This window comes from Sturnus vulgaris, chromosome 38, assembly GCF_052056855.1.
Source record: "Sturnus vulgaris isolate bStuVul1 chromosome 38, bStuVul1.hap1, whole genome shotgun sequence".
NCBI lineage: Eukaryota > Metazoa > Chordata > Aves > Passeriformes > Sturnidae > Sturnus > Sturnus vulgaris.
The window spans coordinates 378,036-391,727 of NC_142280.1; the positions used below are offsets into that span (position 1 = coordinate 378,036).

General features: G+C 52.5%; 1 long non-coding RNA gene across 1 annotated transcript; it reads right to left on the minus strand.

Moving 5' to 3' along the window:
- Positions 1-5,484: 5,484 nt before the first annotated feature.
- LOC148220457 (uncharacterized) lies at positions 5,485-9,204 on the minus strand. The gene is made up of 2 exons (XR_015798790.1): positions 7,944-9,204; positions 5,485-7,617 (listed from the first exon to the last, which is right to left on the minus strand). It is a non-coding gene; the product is annotated as an uncharacterized LOC148220457 (long non-coding RNA).
- Between the last annotated feature and the right edge of the window lie 4,488 nt (positions 9,205-13,692).

The window sequence follows — 13,692 nt, forward strand, 5'->3', positions numbered from 1 at the left end:
TTTTAATTCAGTAGGAATATTATTAAGTCACATAGATATGAAGTAGAAGTTTCACTCTTAAATAAGAATATACTATAAGTGCCTTAAAAGAGTTTAAACCCCTAAAATCTAGTTAAAAGTTCAGAAACTTAGCCCCAGACTGTCCTAGGTTACAATGCAAAGATATGCCCAAAAGTATGTATTCTATCACCTTTTAATGAACTGTGGAAACCAGGTGGGGCAGTGTTCCTTATCTCTGTGGGAGATATCCTTTACTAATGGGCCCTCGGTTAAGAACCAGGTGAGGCAGTGTTCTTTATCTTTTCTGCAACCCATCCTTCCAGGAAGATATCTTCTGTTAATGGGCCATTGAGTCCCACTGCATGACTGATAAAATTACATCCATCCCACTGGGAGATGCTCCAGCCAGGGGGATGAGCCAAGCATTTCCTCCCTAGTTAAAAAATAAGATTTGGAGCACCAAGGCAGCCCTTACCCACTGGTTTCCAGAGGACAAGAAATACCAGACCTTTCTACGGGATCACTACTTCAAGAAGACCATTTCATCTGGAGTGCTACCACCACCCTAACTAGCAGGGTGTCAGATTGTATTCTGGCTGTCAAGTGGTTTTCTTTTCTATTGGATTTACTTTTTTAAAAATTTTTCCCATTAAATTTTATTTCTGACTTGGAGTCTCTCATGAAAACATAGTAAGAACATTGCTTACATTTTCCAGATAGAATAGATGGAATCATTGACAGGAATAGATAGAACTATATGCGTAAATTATGACACTACTTTCGTGCTCTAGAACGAAGATTCTAGTAGGTTTAGAAGGAATGTTTTAGGTTCGTGTTTTTAGCTCATTGGATGATTTATGAATAAAAACCCCTGTGCTGGGTTGAGAGATCACCATCTTCATCACCACCCAGAAGAAAAAGAAATGCCAGGCTGCTGCTGCTGTTTCTTCTATCCGGGACTCTGTGCCAAAAGGCTTTAGCATGGATTTTAATATTCTGAAGGGGAGAAGGGATTGGAGAGATTCCTCTCCCTTCTCCTTGTGCTGCTGTGATTTGGTTGGTAATAAATTCCCTCGCTGTGCCCAGGCTGGTTCTGTTGTTCCCGTGCTGGTGCTTGGGGCGGGATCTCTCCTGTTCCTTCTCTCAACTCCCGGGCCTCTCTTCAGCCAATCAGAGAATGCGATGAAGAAGATTCAGCCAATCAGAGCGAGCAGCTGTGATGACTCACCGGTTGCCGGGCAGACCCGCAGCACCCAGTGTTCCCCACCTGGACCCCACCCTCCCCCCCTGAACACGATCCCCCCGCGGGGTCCCCCCAAGTCCTTTCCCAGTCCCGCCCCACAATAAACGGGAACAGCCGCGTGTGGGCAGAGTGACAACGGGGCTGGAGATGACACAAGATCTCCCCCAAAATCAGCACGGGGACGAAGCAGGGGGTCCTGGCTGGGCCTGAGGCCACGGGGAGGGGCTGCAGCCGCTGCCGGTTCAGGAACTCTGTGGGCCGAGAAAAGGGGGTGACACCCGGCTGGGGGCCCCAGGGGGAGCACACACGGTCCAAGGGAGGGGGGACATGACCCCTGGGACCCCCTCTTACCTTCTTGCACAGGTAGAAGCCGAGCCCCAGCGCCAGGAAGACAAAGCCCATCATGAAACCTCTGATCCCCATCAGCATTTTGCTGCGGGCCGTGTCTGGCAGCATCTCGGGGTCCACGGGGGTTAGGATCTCCCAAAACCTTTCACAGACACCCCAAGCCCCTCCAAGCACCCTCTCAGTTGTCCCGAGCCCACCCAGGACCCCTTAAAACCTCCTCCCCATCTCTTCCCAGCCTCCCCAGCACTCACCAAAGCCCCTCCTCTCCGACTCAGAATCCCATAACCCCCTCTCAGATTCTCCCCACTGCTCCCGGACCCCCAGACCCTTTCCCAGTCCCAGCAGGACTCACAAAGACCTCTCCCAGTCTCTTCCCAGCACAACTAACCTCATTCCAACCCCTGCTTTCCAATCCCTGATCTTTTTCCAGCCCTTCCAGACTTACTCAAATCCATCCTAGTTACACCCAGCACCCTCAAACTCCCTCCCAGTGCCCACCAGGATCCCTGGAACCCCATCAAACCCTCCCCAGCATTCTTCAAACTCCTTCTCTGCCCTTCTAGACCCCCGAGCCCTACTTTTAGTTTAAGCCAGGCTATCACAAACTCCCTCCCAGTTACTCCCAGCACACCCCAATCTCCCTCCCAGCTCCCCCAGTGCCTCACCCACTACTCTTGCACTGTGGGGTCCGGGCCATGCCCCAGTGCCGGCTCAGGGGGTGCTCCAGGCTGACGTGCTCCACCTGGAGCTGGAGCTGACCCCGTGCCGGGGGCGGTTTCCAGCAGCACCAGGAGCTGGTAGAAATCCAGTCCCCACTGGGGACCGGGTCATTGGCCACCACATGCCTCGAGAGCTCCTGCTGGCCCTGGAACCACTTCAGCTGGATCTTGGCAGGGTAGAAATCCATCACGGAGCAGAGCAGGCAGCCGGGGCCAGGCTGGGAGCTCGAGGGCCACAGTGAGATAGGGACACTGGGGGTCACTGGGAGAGAGTGGGGACACACTGGGATCAGCTGGGGGGGAACTGGGAGAGATAGGAGAGGGCTGGTGTGGCATTGAAAGGGACTGGGAATGAAATTGGAGAGAGTGGGGGAACACTGGGAGAAAGTGGAGTGGATTGGGGCAATGGGAGAGAGGGTGGAGGTTTGGGATTGGACTGAAAAGGACTTGGAAAGGACTGGGAGGGACTAAAGGGGGCACTGGGAGAGAAGGGAGAGAGTTGGGGGGCACTGGGATGGCACTAGGAGAGAGGGTGGAGGTCTGGGAGTGGACTGGGAATGGAATGGCTGTGGACTAAGAGGAATTGGGAGGCACTCTAGTGACACTAGGAGGGACTATGAGGACACTGGGAGGGACTGGGAGAGCTACCGGAGTCACTTGAGGTGAGTGGGCAGGAGATCACAGGGATGGGTATCTTGGTTTGAGAGACGATTTAAAAGAGAACAGTAGAGCGTTGTCTCCTCTGCAGTGTTCCAATAATCCCTTTCCACCAACACGAAATTAGTATTAATAGATGAAAGTGGAAAAAACTCCAACAGTTTATTAACAAACAGTAAGCCCACAAGGCAATTAAAAATAAAAAAGTAAATAACTATTAGCTATTAAATTGTCAGACCTTACCCCACACACACACCTGGGACAAAAGACCCAAAATGCCAGAGAAACCCCTGCTCACAACACACGGTACAGCTGGCACCGGCTTCTCCCCCAGGGGAAAAACCAACCACGGGCTGTCCCGAAGGAGATGAAAGCCCGGGGCTCGCCTGCCCTTGAACTCCTCCCCAGCCGGGCTCCGCGGGCACGGTCCCGGCAGGCGAAGCAGCGGGGCTGAAGCCTCGGGCTGTTTTCTCTCCCGGCTCGGCCCGGCTCGCAGCGGCTTTGGGCTGCAGCGGCGCCGCTCCGCTCCTGCCGGCGCGGAGCCCCCGGGCTGCGACACAGCAGCTGCTCAGTTCGCCTCCAGGCACGGCAAGGCTGCCCCTGCAGCCTCTCCGAGCCAAGAAAAGGGAAAAAATCCTTTTTTTGTCCATGCCAAAAAAGCTTTTGAGTCTATGGCGGGGTTGTACTCAGAAACGAAGACAACCTCAGCCTAAACCCATTGGAGGCTTGAGGAGCAAAAAGCTCACTCCCAAGATCCCCCTGTTCAGTTGTGTAGATTGTTACCAGAAAGTTCTCAGTTCTCTTTGTTACTATTGGTTCCTTTTCGCTGCAGAAATTATAATATTGTTAATCGCTCTTTCCCATTGGATCTCTCCCTCAAACCCTGCCTTAATCCCTCCCTGCACCCAAGTGTATAAATACCCTTGCTCTACTCTGGACCCTGTATTTTTCCAGTTCGTTCCCAGTACAGTGCACGCCTCCTGTTTGCTGTTTTCATCTCATTAAAGTTCTTTTTCGGAACAATCGGATCAAAGCCGTCTCTCTCCATAAAAGTCGCCAGAGCCATTTCCCGGGCAAACCACCGGTCAGATTGTCCGAGCTTGGACCGGGGGGTTTCGAGCCGAGCAAAACCCCACGGTGCACAGAGTCAGCGAGGCTTCAAAACGCCCGCGGAACGAACAAGGAGCCTCTCCCCGCCCCGGCCCCACACACATCCCCTCCCGGGCTGCCGGGGTTTAGATACAATAACCATTCTTTGGGCACAAAGCAGAGGATCATGGAATTACCATCACAATAACTCACTGCAAGAGAATCGTGTATGCAATAATAACATGTATCTATCTATCTATAAAAGCATGTACTGCACTCTGGATACAGCAATGTGCTCTAGGACAGGAGTGGAGAGGCTGAACAGACACCAGGGGAGATGTGGAATGTACGGATAGAGCAAACCCTCCAAGGGCTTTAACCTGATTCCCAGCTTTTTCGTGTTTCAAGGGCTTTGAACGCTGGAATTGAATGAACTGAGATGTCACTGTGAAAAGCAGAGCAGTCTGGAACCAGACACTGCTGCTGGAGTCAAAGTCTGGACTTGTCACATCTCAGATTTGAAAATATATTGAATAAAAAATTCCATTACCCACAACCTTTCCCAGCACATTCCTCCTCGCACATAACAAAACACAACGGAACTCTTTCTAAAGGGTAAAAAAAAAAGGTAAAATGAGCATTGAAAATGTTCCCTGATAAAAAGTCACGTTCAGAAAATACAACATAATGAAGTGTGTCTAGAAAAGCCGGCTGTGATTTCTAAGGTATTGGGCTCAGTGTCAGCTCCAAGCCGGGCTCTGTCTCCCAGGTGTCCAAGTGCCCGGGCCAGCTCTGAGCAGCCTCTCCCGGCTCTCCAGCCCGGCTTTGCCCCGGCTCTGCCCCGGGCAGGCACTCGGTGTTTCCGTGGTGCCCCTGCCCCGCTCAGCTCCCCGTGCCCTGCAAAGGCGCCGAGGCTGCGCTTGGTGCCCCTGCCCCGCTCAGCTCCCCGTGCCCTGCAAAGGCGCCGAGGCTGCGCTTGGTGCCCCTGCCCCGCTCAGCTCCCCGTGCCCTGCAAAGGCGCCGAGGCTGCGCTCGGTGCCCCTGGGTGTCACTGAGCGAGGCACTGACGAGCCCCGGTGCCCGGGCACAGCCCTGAGGGACACCCCTCGTCCCCGGCCTCCCGCGGGACACGGAGCCACTGCCCACAAGGCCCTGACACGTCCGGCCAATTCCTCCTACCCCGGCCACCCCGGGCTGCAGCCCGAGGGCTCTGCAGGCCGGGGCTGGGGCTGCCGGCTCCCACCGTGGCCAAAGCCTCCCAGGGCTCTGGCCACTCCAGGGGCTACAAGGCCACGGGGCTGGGGCTGCTCCGGGCCGCTTCCAGGCTGTCCCTCTGCTCTTGGGTGCCGGTGCCTGGTGATGCAGGACATTGTGGTGCTGTCATGAATGAGAGCGTTTGAGATCGCTTGAAAATCGGTGACAAGGGCATGAGCTAAAGTCAGATTTAATATTAAGGGACAAAGCACAAATTTGTTGGCAAGATTCACTCTACTGCCTACAGGAGAGCTAAGGCACAAGAAGGGAAAACAAGCAACAAGAAAAACAAACAAAATCCAGGCAACCAAAACAGAAATGAACTGAGAACTCCCTAGGGGAGTCTGGGTGGGTGTGTGCTGTGTTTAGGTGCATGGGACAAAAGACAGTGCAGGAAGGAATTAAAAGGAGCGCGGCCTAAAAACTTAACAACTCTGAGCAGCACTTGAACTTCTACCTTAATTTGTAACTTAACTCACACCTTAGACCTAGCAATTCAACAGAGGAACAATACTGAACTTATACCTAACTTAACTTATAACTTAACCTTAATTCCATACAGCAATTACACTTAACAGCATTTGACCTAACTTATAGCTATAACTTCCAAGTTGTACTTAGCAACTTAATGCAAAAACAACACTTAGCTTATGACTTAGATTTAACAATTTAGCAAAAGAACAACGCTTAGCAGCATTTAAGTATGTTCATAACTATAACTGAACCTTGCTTACAAGCCTAACTTAGATATATCCAAGGTACTTCCACATCTAGGAAAGCTGTATTTCTCCCACATTTGCTATAACATATGTGCAGGGGCACACACAGACAGGAACAGTCAGTGCAAGCAAGGTACCTGGGAAAAATTCCCCTCAGAGCTCAGTGAAATCCTCCCTTCAGGTGTTTTTGCATCTCCCACTGGGCGAAGGATCAGGCCTTGAGCAGTGAGGGTATCAGCCCAGGACACGTCGTGTTTCAGCGATCCGCCAGGCATAGCAAAGCCTATGGGGTTTGCTGACTCTGAGAGGCCCCTCAGAGGGAGACTTCTGGTCACAGCCCACGGTGGCCCAGGAGAGATCAAAGGTCTCCTTTTGGATTTTTGTTGATAGGGTCACAAGAGAGTGGGCTCCAGTCATAACCATGTTTCATCCTGGCCTCAGTTTGGGTAGCCCATTCTCTAGAAGTGGGGGAATGAATCACCACACTGGGATCTCAGGGGTGCCCATGGCCTGGGTGACACTGGCCCGATGCCAGGCACCCACCAAAGTCACTCTGACCCTGCCCCTCCAGCTGCAACAGGGGAGAAAAAGTTCAACCAAGAGTTCCTGGGTTGGTGTAAAAAGGGAAAACATCGTTACCAAACAGCAAATGTGCATCACAGACCCAGCCTGGGCACAGGGAGGAAATTTATTACCAACCAAATCACAGCAAGACAAGCAGAAGGGAAAGAAATCTCTCCAACCCCTTCCTCCTCACCCAAGGGGGATCACCAGGACCATGGATCACCAAGGCTCTGCCCAATGGGGGTCAATGGGGATCATCCAACACAGATCCTCCCATGGAGGATGGAGCTGGAGCAGAGCACGAAGCTCTTCCCACACTCGGGGCACTCACAGGGCTTCCCTTAGTGGTGACTCCGTTGGTGTTGGGTCAAGTGAGAGCTCTGTGAGAAGCTCTTCCCACACTCAGGACACTCGTAGGGCCTCTCCCCAGTGTGGATGCACCGGTGGACAGTGAGGGTGGAGTTTTGCTTGAAGCCCTTCCTGCAGTCGGGGCAGCGGAAGGGCCTCTCTTCTGTGTGAATCCGCTCATGTAGAAGGAGACTGGAGCTGGTGTGAAATCTCTTCCCGCACTGGGGACACTCGTAGGGCCTCTCCTCGGTGTGGAGGCAGTGTGTCTTCTCAGGTTGGAGCTCCACCCAAAGCTCTTCCCACATTCCAAGCAGGTGTAGGGCCATTCCCCAGTGTGGATCACCTGGTGCCGGAGCAGGTCAGAGCTGTCTCTGAAACCCTTCCCACATTCCCCACACTCACAGGGCCGTTCCCCAGTGTGGATCCTTTGGTGCCGGATCAGCTCGGATCTGTAGCTGAAACCCTTCCCACATTCCAAGCACTTGTGGGGCTTCTCCCCTCCATGAGGTTTCTCCACCAGCTCTGAGCTCTGCCTGGATCTCCGGCCGCCTTCCCAGCTCAGGGAGGGTCTTTCCTCCTCCCAGCTCCCTGGGCTGGGTTTGCAGCCCCTCCTTGTGAGAGATCTCCGGGGCTTTTCTGCCTCCTCCATCCCCACACACCTGGGGAATGAAAATTCCTGGTTTAGGGGGAAATAACAAGAAGAGAGCTCCATAAACTGGGTGTTCCTCCTTGCCCAAGTTCATCTCTGGAAGTCATTGAGCATCTTGTGTCTCTAATAACCTCCCAAACACCAAGATTCCCACACAAAATCCCCCAAACTTTAAGACACGGATCAAAAACTCCCCAAATATCAAGATTCAGCCAAAATCCCCTCCAAACTCGTGCTGGTTTGAAAGCAAAACCAGTGAGAGACTCCAAGTCAGAAATAAAATTTTATAGGAGAAAAGATAAGAGAAAAAAAATACATACAAAAGAAAACAACTGACAGAATCAGAATACAACCTGACACCCCGCTAGTTAGGGTAGTGGTAGCAGTCCAGAAGAAGTGGTCTTGTTGTAGTAGTGATGCTGTAGAAAGGTCTGGTAGCTCTTGTCCTCTGGAAACCGGTGGGTAAGGGCCGCCTTGGTGTTCCAAATCTCAGATTTTAACTAGGGAGGAAATGCTTGGCTCGTCCCCCTGGCTGGAGCATCTCCCAGTGGGATGATGTAATTTTATCAATCATGCAGTGGGACTCATTGGCCCATTAACAGAAGATATCTTCCTGGAGGAAGGATGGGTTGCAGAAAAGATAAAGAACATTGCCCCACCTGGTTTTAAAAGATGGCCCATTAGCAGAGGATATCTCCCACATAGATAAGGATCACTGCTCCACCTCTTTTTTTCCACCACTCTTTGTTCTTTTGATTCTTCCTGGGATCTCTGACTGGTTACTTCATGTTTGCTGCTGATTTCCTCTCCCTTTTGAAGATGAAAATGGTAAAAGTGTCTTTGACCTGCCTTGCTGGATATTGTGAAGAGGAACAGTCATCTATTGCAAGTGTCACAGGTGGAGCAGAGTTCTGTGAGTGCTGTATCAAATCAGGCCTTGTCAGACCTGCCAGAACAACTGGTCCATGCTGCCCTTCACTGCTCTGCCTGTTCCACACTGTTTCATGCCAGAGTAATTTAACTGCTGTTAACTGGGTGTGTGTGTTTCACTCGAGCCCGTCCAGCAGAACCAGCAGAAAGCAGCCCCAGAATGAATGGGGTTCTGCAGAGGAGCCCCAGACTATTCATCAACCTGCCCGCAGAACTGGCTCCAACTCTGAACCCTTGTGACCACACTCTGAAGAAGACATACTTTGATATTTCTGAGGCACTTATGACTGAGGCACTGCACGTGCTTGTGCAGGTAAGAATCCCAAAATTCTTTCTTACTTCAGGAAAAACCCTGCAGCAGTGCATACCCAGCATCTGCTATCAGCACATCCTGGCTGCACGTGCAGGGGAAGCAGAAGCAGCATTGTACACGTGGGTTTGTTAAGCTGAACTCCCCTACACTTTGAACAGTGCTCATCACAAATATATTTCATAGCACACCGGTGCCATACATTTCTCCTAAAAACCTCCCTTGTAATTAAACATTGCTAGAAAGTTAATGCCGAGGATGAACGAGCAACTTCCGTCTCAGTCCGGAGGTGGAGGGGTTCTAAACACTGACTTTCTGAGAGCAGCATCTCTCCTGAAGCGCTCGGGGCCACCCGAGCCGCCGCCGGGAGCGGGGTGCAGAAGGCGGCCCGGACTCAGCCGCAGCGCCGGGTACCGCGCATCGCTGCTCTGCAGGGCGGCCCGCACGTCCTTCAGCAGCTGCCGCAGGCTGCCCTTCTCCTGCTGCAGCTCGGCCATGCGCTCCTCGGCCCGCTCCAGCGCCACCATCTCCTCGCAGCGCTCTCGGGAGCAGGGCCCTGGCGGCCGCCGCTCGGGCTCGGCGGGGGCTGCGCGGGCGGATGTGGCTCTCGATGTGCTCGCCCTCCCGGCCCAGCGGCATCCGCGGCCCCGCGCGGGTGCTGAAGTGGCCGCGGAGCCGCGTGTGGAGCTGGAGGAAGGTGAGCTCGGCCCAGAGCCCGTCCCACAGCCCCGCGCACTCCTCGGGCTCCGCCGCCTCCTCCGACCCCAGCGCCAGGCACAGCGTGCGGGACTCCTCGCCGGGGATGCGGCCCGGCCCGGCGCAGTCCCGCTGCTGGAAGATCTCCTGCAGGGACTGCTCCGGGCCGCTGGCCAGCACGACCATCTCGTTCTCCACGCCGCGCTCCAGCCCGTGGCGGTGGGCGAGGGCGCTGAGCAGCCACTGCGTGCGCCGGGCCGGCCGCCCGGAGGGGTCCCAGCCCTCAGGCGGCTCCATCGCGCCCGCCCGGCCCGCGGCGCTGCCCGAGCATCCTGAGCGCCGCCCGCCCGAGCGCTCGGCCCCGGCCCCGGCACGGAGCGCCCGGCTCGCCCCGCACGGAGCCGCGTCCGCCTTTGTCCGGCAGGAGCAGGGACTCGGGCAAAGCGGGCAGGTGCCGCCTTCCTCCGTTTGTCTGCCAAGCCCGAGCCCCAAGTGTGGTTCTTATTTCTTAGCTAATTTCTCCCTGGTTTCTTTCTAACACAAGCAAGACAATAGCATCGCACAATCCAGTTTGACAAGTAAGGCTTGTGAACGAGTGAGTGCTTCCAGTAAAGTAAAAATCCCATGTGCTTGAATCCCGACCTTCTGTTCGCTCAGGTTTTCTCATCTCGATAGATGAGGTCACTTTCTGCAGTTAGGATGTGGGTCCTAAGAGGTCTGAGAGAGATGAGTAAGTATTAAACTCAAAATTCCCCCAAAATTCCACAAATTCACCCCAGAATTTCCCCTTCCATTCCTAAAAATCCACCTGGGACCTCCAAAATCTCACAAATTCCCCCCAAATCCACATGGGACCATAAAATCTACCTGAGACCCCAAAAATTTACGAGAATTCAACCTAAAATTCAGCTGGAAATGGCCAAAATTCCCATGGGAACGCCAAAAAATTCTCAGAATTCAGCCAAAAATTCCACCTGGGACACCCCACATCCCACCTGGGATCCCCAGAATCCACCAAATCCTCAACTAAACCCATCCAGGAACCCCCAAAATTCCACAAATTCACCCTAAATCCCATCTGGCACCCGTTAAAACCCCTCCAATTCCGCCTCAAAACCCTCCCAAAGTGGACTCAAATTCGCCCAAAAATTCAACAGGAACTGCCCAAAAAGGCATCGAGAAACCCCCAAAGCCCACCTCGGACCCCCCAAAATCCCCCAAATTCACCAGACCTCCCAACGCCCAACATCACTCCCATGCCCCCAAAATCCATCCAGGAACCATTAAAATCTTGCTAAGCCCTATCAAAACCCTGCAATTTCACTCCAAAACACATCCAGGAAATCCTAAAATCCCTCAAATGCCCCAAAACCCACGAACATACCCCAAAATCCCCCAAATTCACCCCCAAATCCATCCGGGACCGTCAAAATCACTTCATTCCAAAATTCAATTGGGAACCACAAAATTCACCTTGGAACCCCAAAATTTCCCCCCAAATTATCTACATTCACCCCAGAATCTCACCTTGCATCCCTCAAACCCTCACCTGGGACCCACAAAATCCGACATGGATCCCCCACAATTCACCCTGAAATCCAGCTTGGATTCCCCCAAATACCCCACAAAATTCCACCTGCATCTCCCAAAATCCCCCCGGCAACTCCAGCTTCCACCTGGAAACCTCCAAAATTCCACAAATTCACTCCAAAATTCACCAGGGAACACCAAATACCTATAAGTTAACCCCAAAGTCCCACCTGGAAGCCCCCAAATCCCTAAAATCTCCTCCAAAATCCAGTCCCCCCCCAAAACCTCACAAATTCACCTCAAAAATACAACAAATCCCTCTCAATACCCACACAGATACCCCAAAATCCACCAAACTCACCCGAAGACACATCTGGGAATCCCAAAATTCTACAAATTCACCCCAGATTTTCTCTTTGCATTCCTCAAAACCCACCTGGGACCTCCAAAACCTCACAGATTCCCCCCAAATCCACATGGGACCCCAAATTTTACCCGAGCCCCCCAAAATTCTCGGAATTCAACCAAAAATTCCACCTGGGACACCCCACATCCCACCTGGGATCCCCAGAATCCACCAAATCCTCAACTAAACCCATCCAGGAACCCCCAAAATTCCACAAATTCACCCGAAATCCCATCTGGGACCCGCTAAAACCCCTCCAATTCCTCCTCAAACGCCCCCCAAAGTCACTCCAACGCGCCCCAAACTTCACCGGGAACCCCCCCAAAATCCCGTCAATCTCCCCTAAAACCCATCCAAGAAACCTCCAAAGCCCACCTGGGAACCCCCAAAATCCCCCAAATTCACCAGACCTCCCAAATCCCACCTGGGAGCCCCAAACTCCCTCAAATCGCCCCCAAACCCACGCACATGCCCCAAAATCCCCCCAAATTCACCCCCAAATGCACCCGTGACCCCCAAAATCCCACAACTTCATTCCAAAATTCAGTTGGGACCCCCAAAATTCACCCCAAAATTCCACCTTGCATCCCCCAAACCCTCACCTGAGACCCACAAAATCCCACCTGGATCCCCCACAATTCACCCTAAAATCCAGCTTGGATTCCCCCAAATACCCCACAAAATTCCACCTGCATCTCCCAAAATCCCCCCGGCAACTCCAGATTCCACCTGGAAACCTCCAAAATTCCACAAATTCAGCCCAAAAGTCAGCCGGGAACCCCAAAGGTCCCAAATTCTCCCCAGCATCAACCTGGGACCCCTCAAAACTCACCTGCACCTCCCAAAATCCTCCCCTCCCCCCCCAATTCACTTGGGAACGCCAAAATCCCCAGAATTCAACACAAATTCCACCTGGGACTCCCAAAATTCACCTGGGACCCCAAATTCACTCCAAAATTCAACTGGGATCCCCAAAATGCTCACCTGGGACCCACAAAATTCCACAAATTCACCCCATATTTTCCCCTTGCACTCCTCAAAACCCACCTGGAACCTCCAAAATCTCAAAAATTCCCCCAAAATCCACATGGGACCCCAAATTCTACCCGAGGCCCCTAAAATTCTCAGAATTCAACCCAAAATTCCATCTGAGACTTCCCAAATCCCACCTGGGAGCCCCAAACTCCCTCAAATCGCCCCCAAACCCATGCACATGCCCCAAAATTCCCCAAATTCACCCCAAAATCCACTCGGGACCCCCAAAATCCCACAACTTCATTCCAAAATTTACTTGGGACCCACAAAATTCTCCTTAGACCTCCAAAATTTCCCCAAAATTCACCCCAAAATTCCACCTTGCATCTTCCAATCCCTCACATGGGACCCCCAAAAATCCACAAGGATCCCCCAAAATTCACCTGAAACTCCCAAATCCTCACCAGGGCCACCAAATCCCAGGATTTCACCCCAAAATCCCCTCACATTACCCCCAAAATCTCCAAAATTCACCCCAAAATGCCTCCAATCCCCCTCAAAACCCTCCCAGATACCCCCAAATCCACCAAATTCACTCCCAGACCCATCTGGGACTCCCCAAAATCACCAAAATTCCCCGGAAAATCCACCTGCATCCTCCCAAATTCATCCCCAAATTCTCCCACGACTTCCAAATGCTCACCTGGATACCCCAAAATCGACAGAATTCACCCCAAAATACCCCTGGCATTCCCAAAACTCACCTGAGAACCCTGTAATTCACACGTATACCCTAAAATTCACCAAATTCACCCCAAAATTCCCCTGAGATCCCTAGAATTCCACAAATTCCCCCTAAAATTCAACTGGGACTCCCCACATTCCACAAATTCACCCCAAACCTCGCTACCCGGGATCCCCCAAAATTCCACAAATTCTCCCCCAGAATCAACCTGGGACCCCTCAACACTCACCTGGATCTCCCCAAATCCCCGCCCGGCCCCGCCCCCCCCAATTCACCTGGGCACTCCCAAATCCCCAGAATTCAACCCAAAATTCACCTGGGACCCCAAAAACCTCCAAATTCGCTCCAAAATGATTGGCAACTTTACACACTCCATTTTCCCACAAAAGGATCTAGAGCCCTGTGCGCTTCGTATACAAACTAAATGCAAAAAACCTTTCTATTCATTCTCAGCAAAAAGACTTCCTATTCCTCCTTCTTTTGGACAAAACTGCCTTCACTTTCAAACTT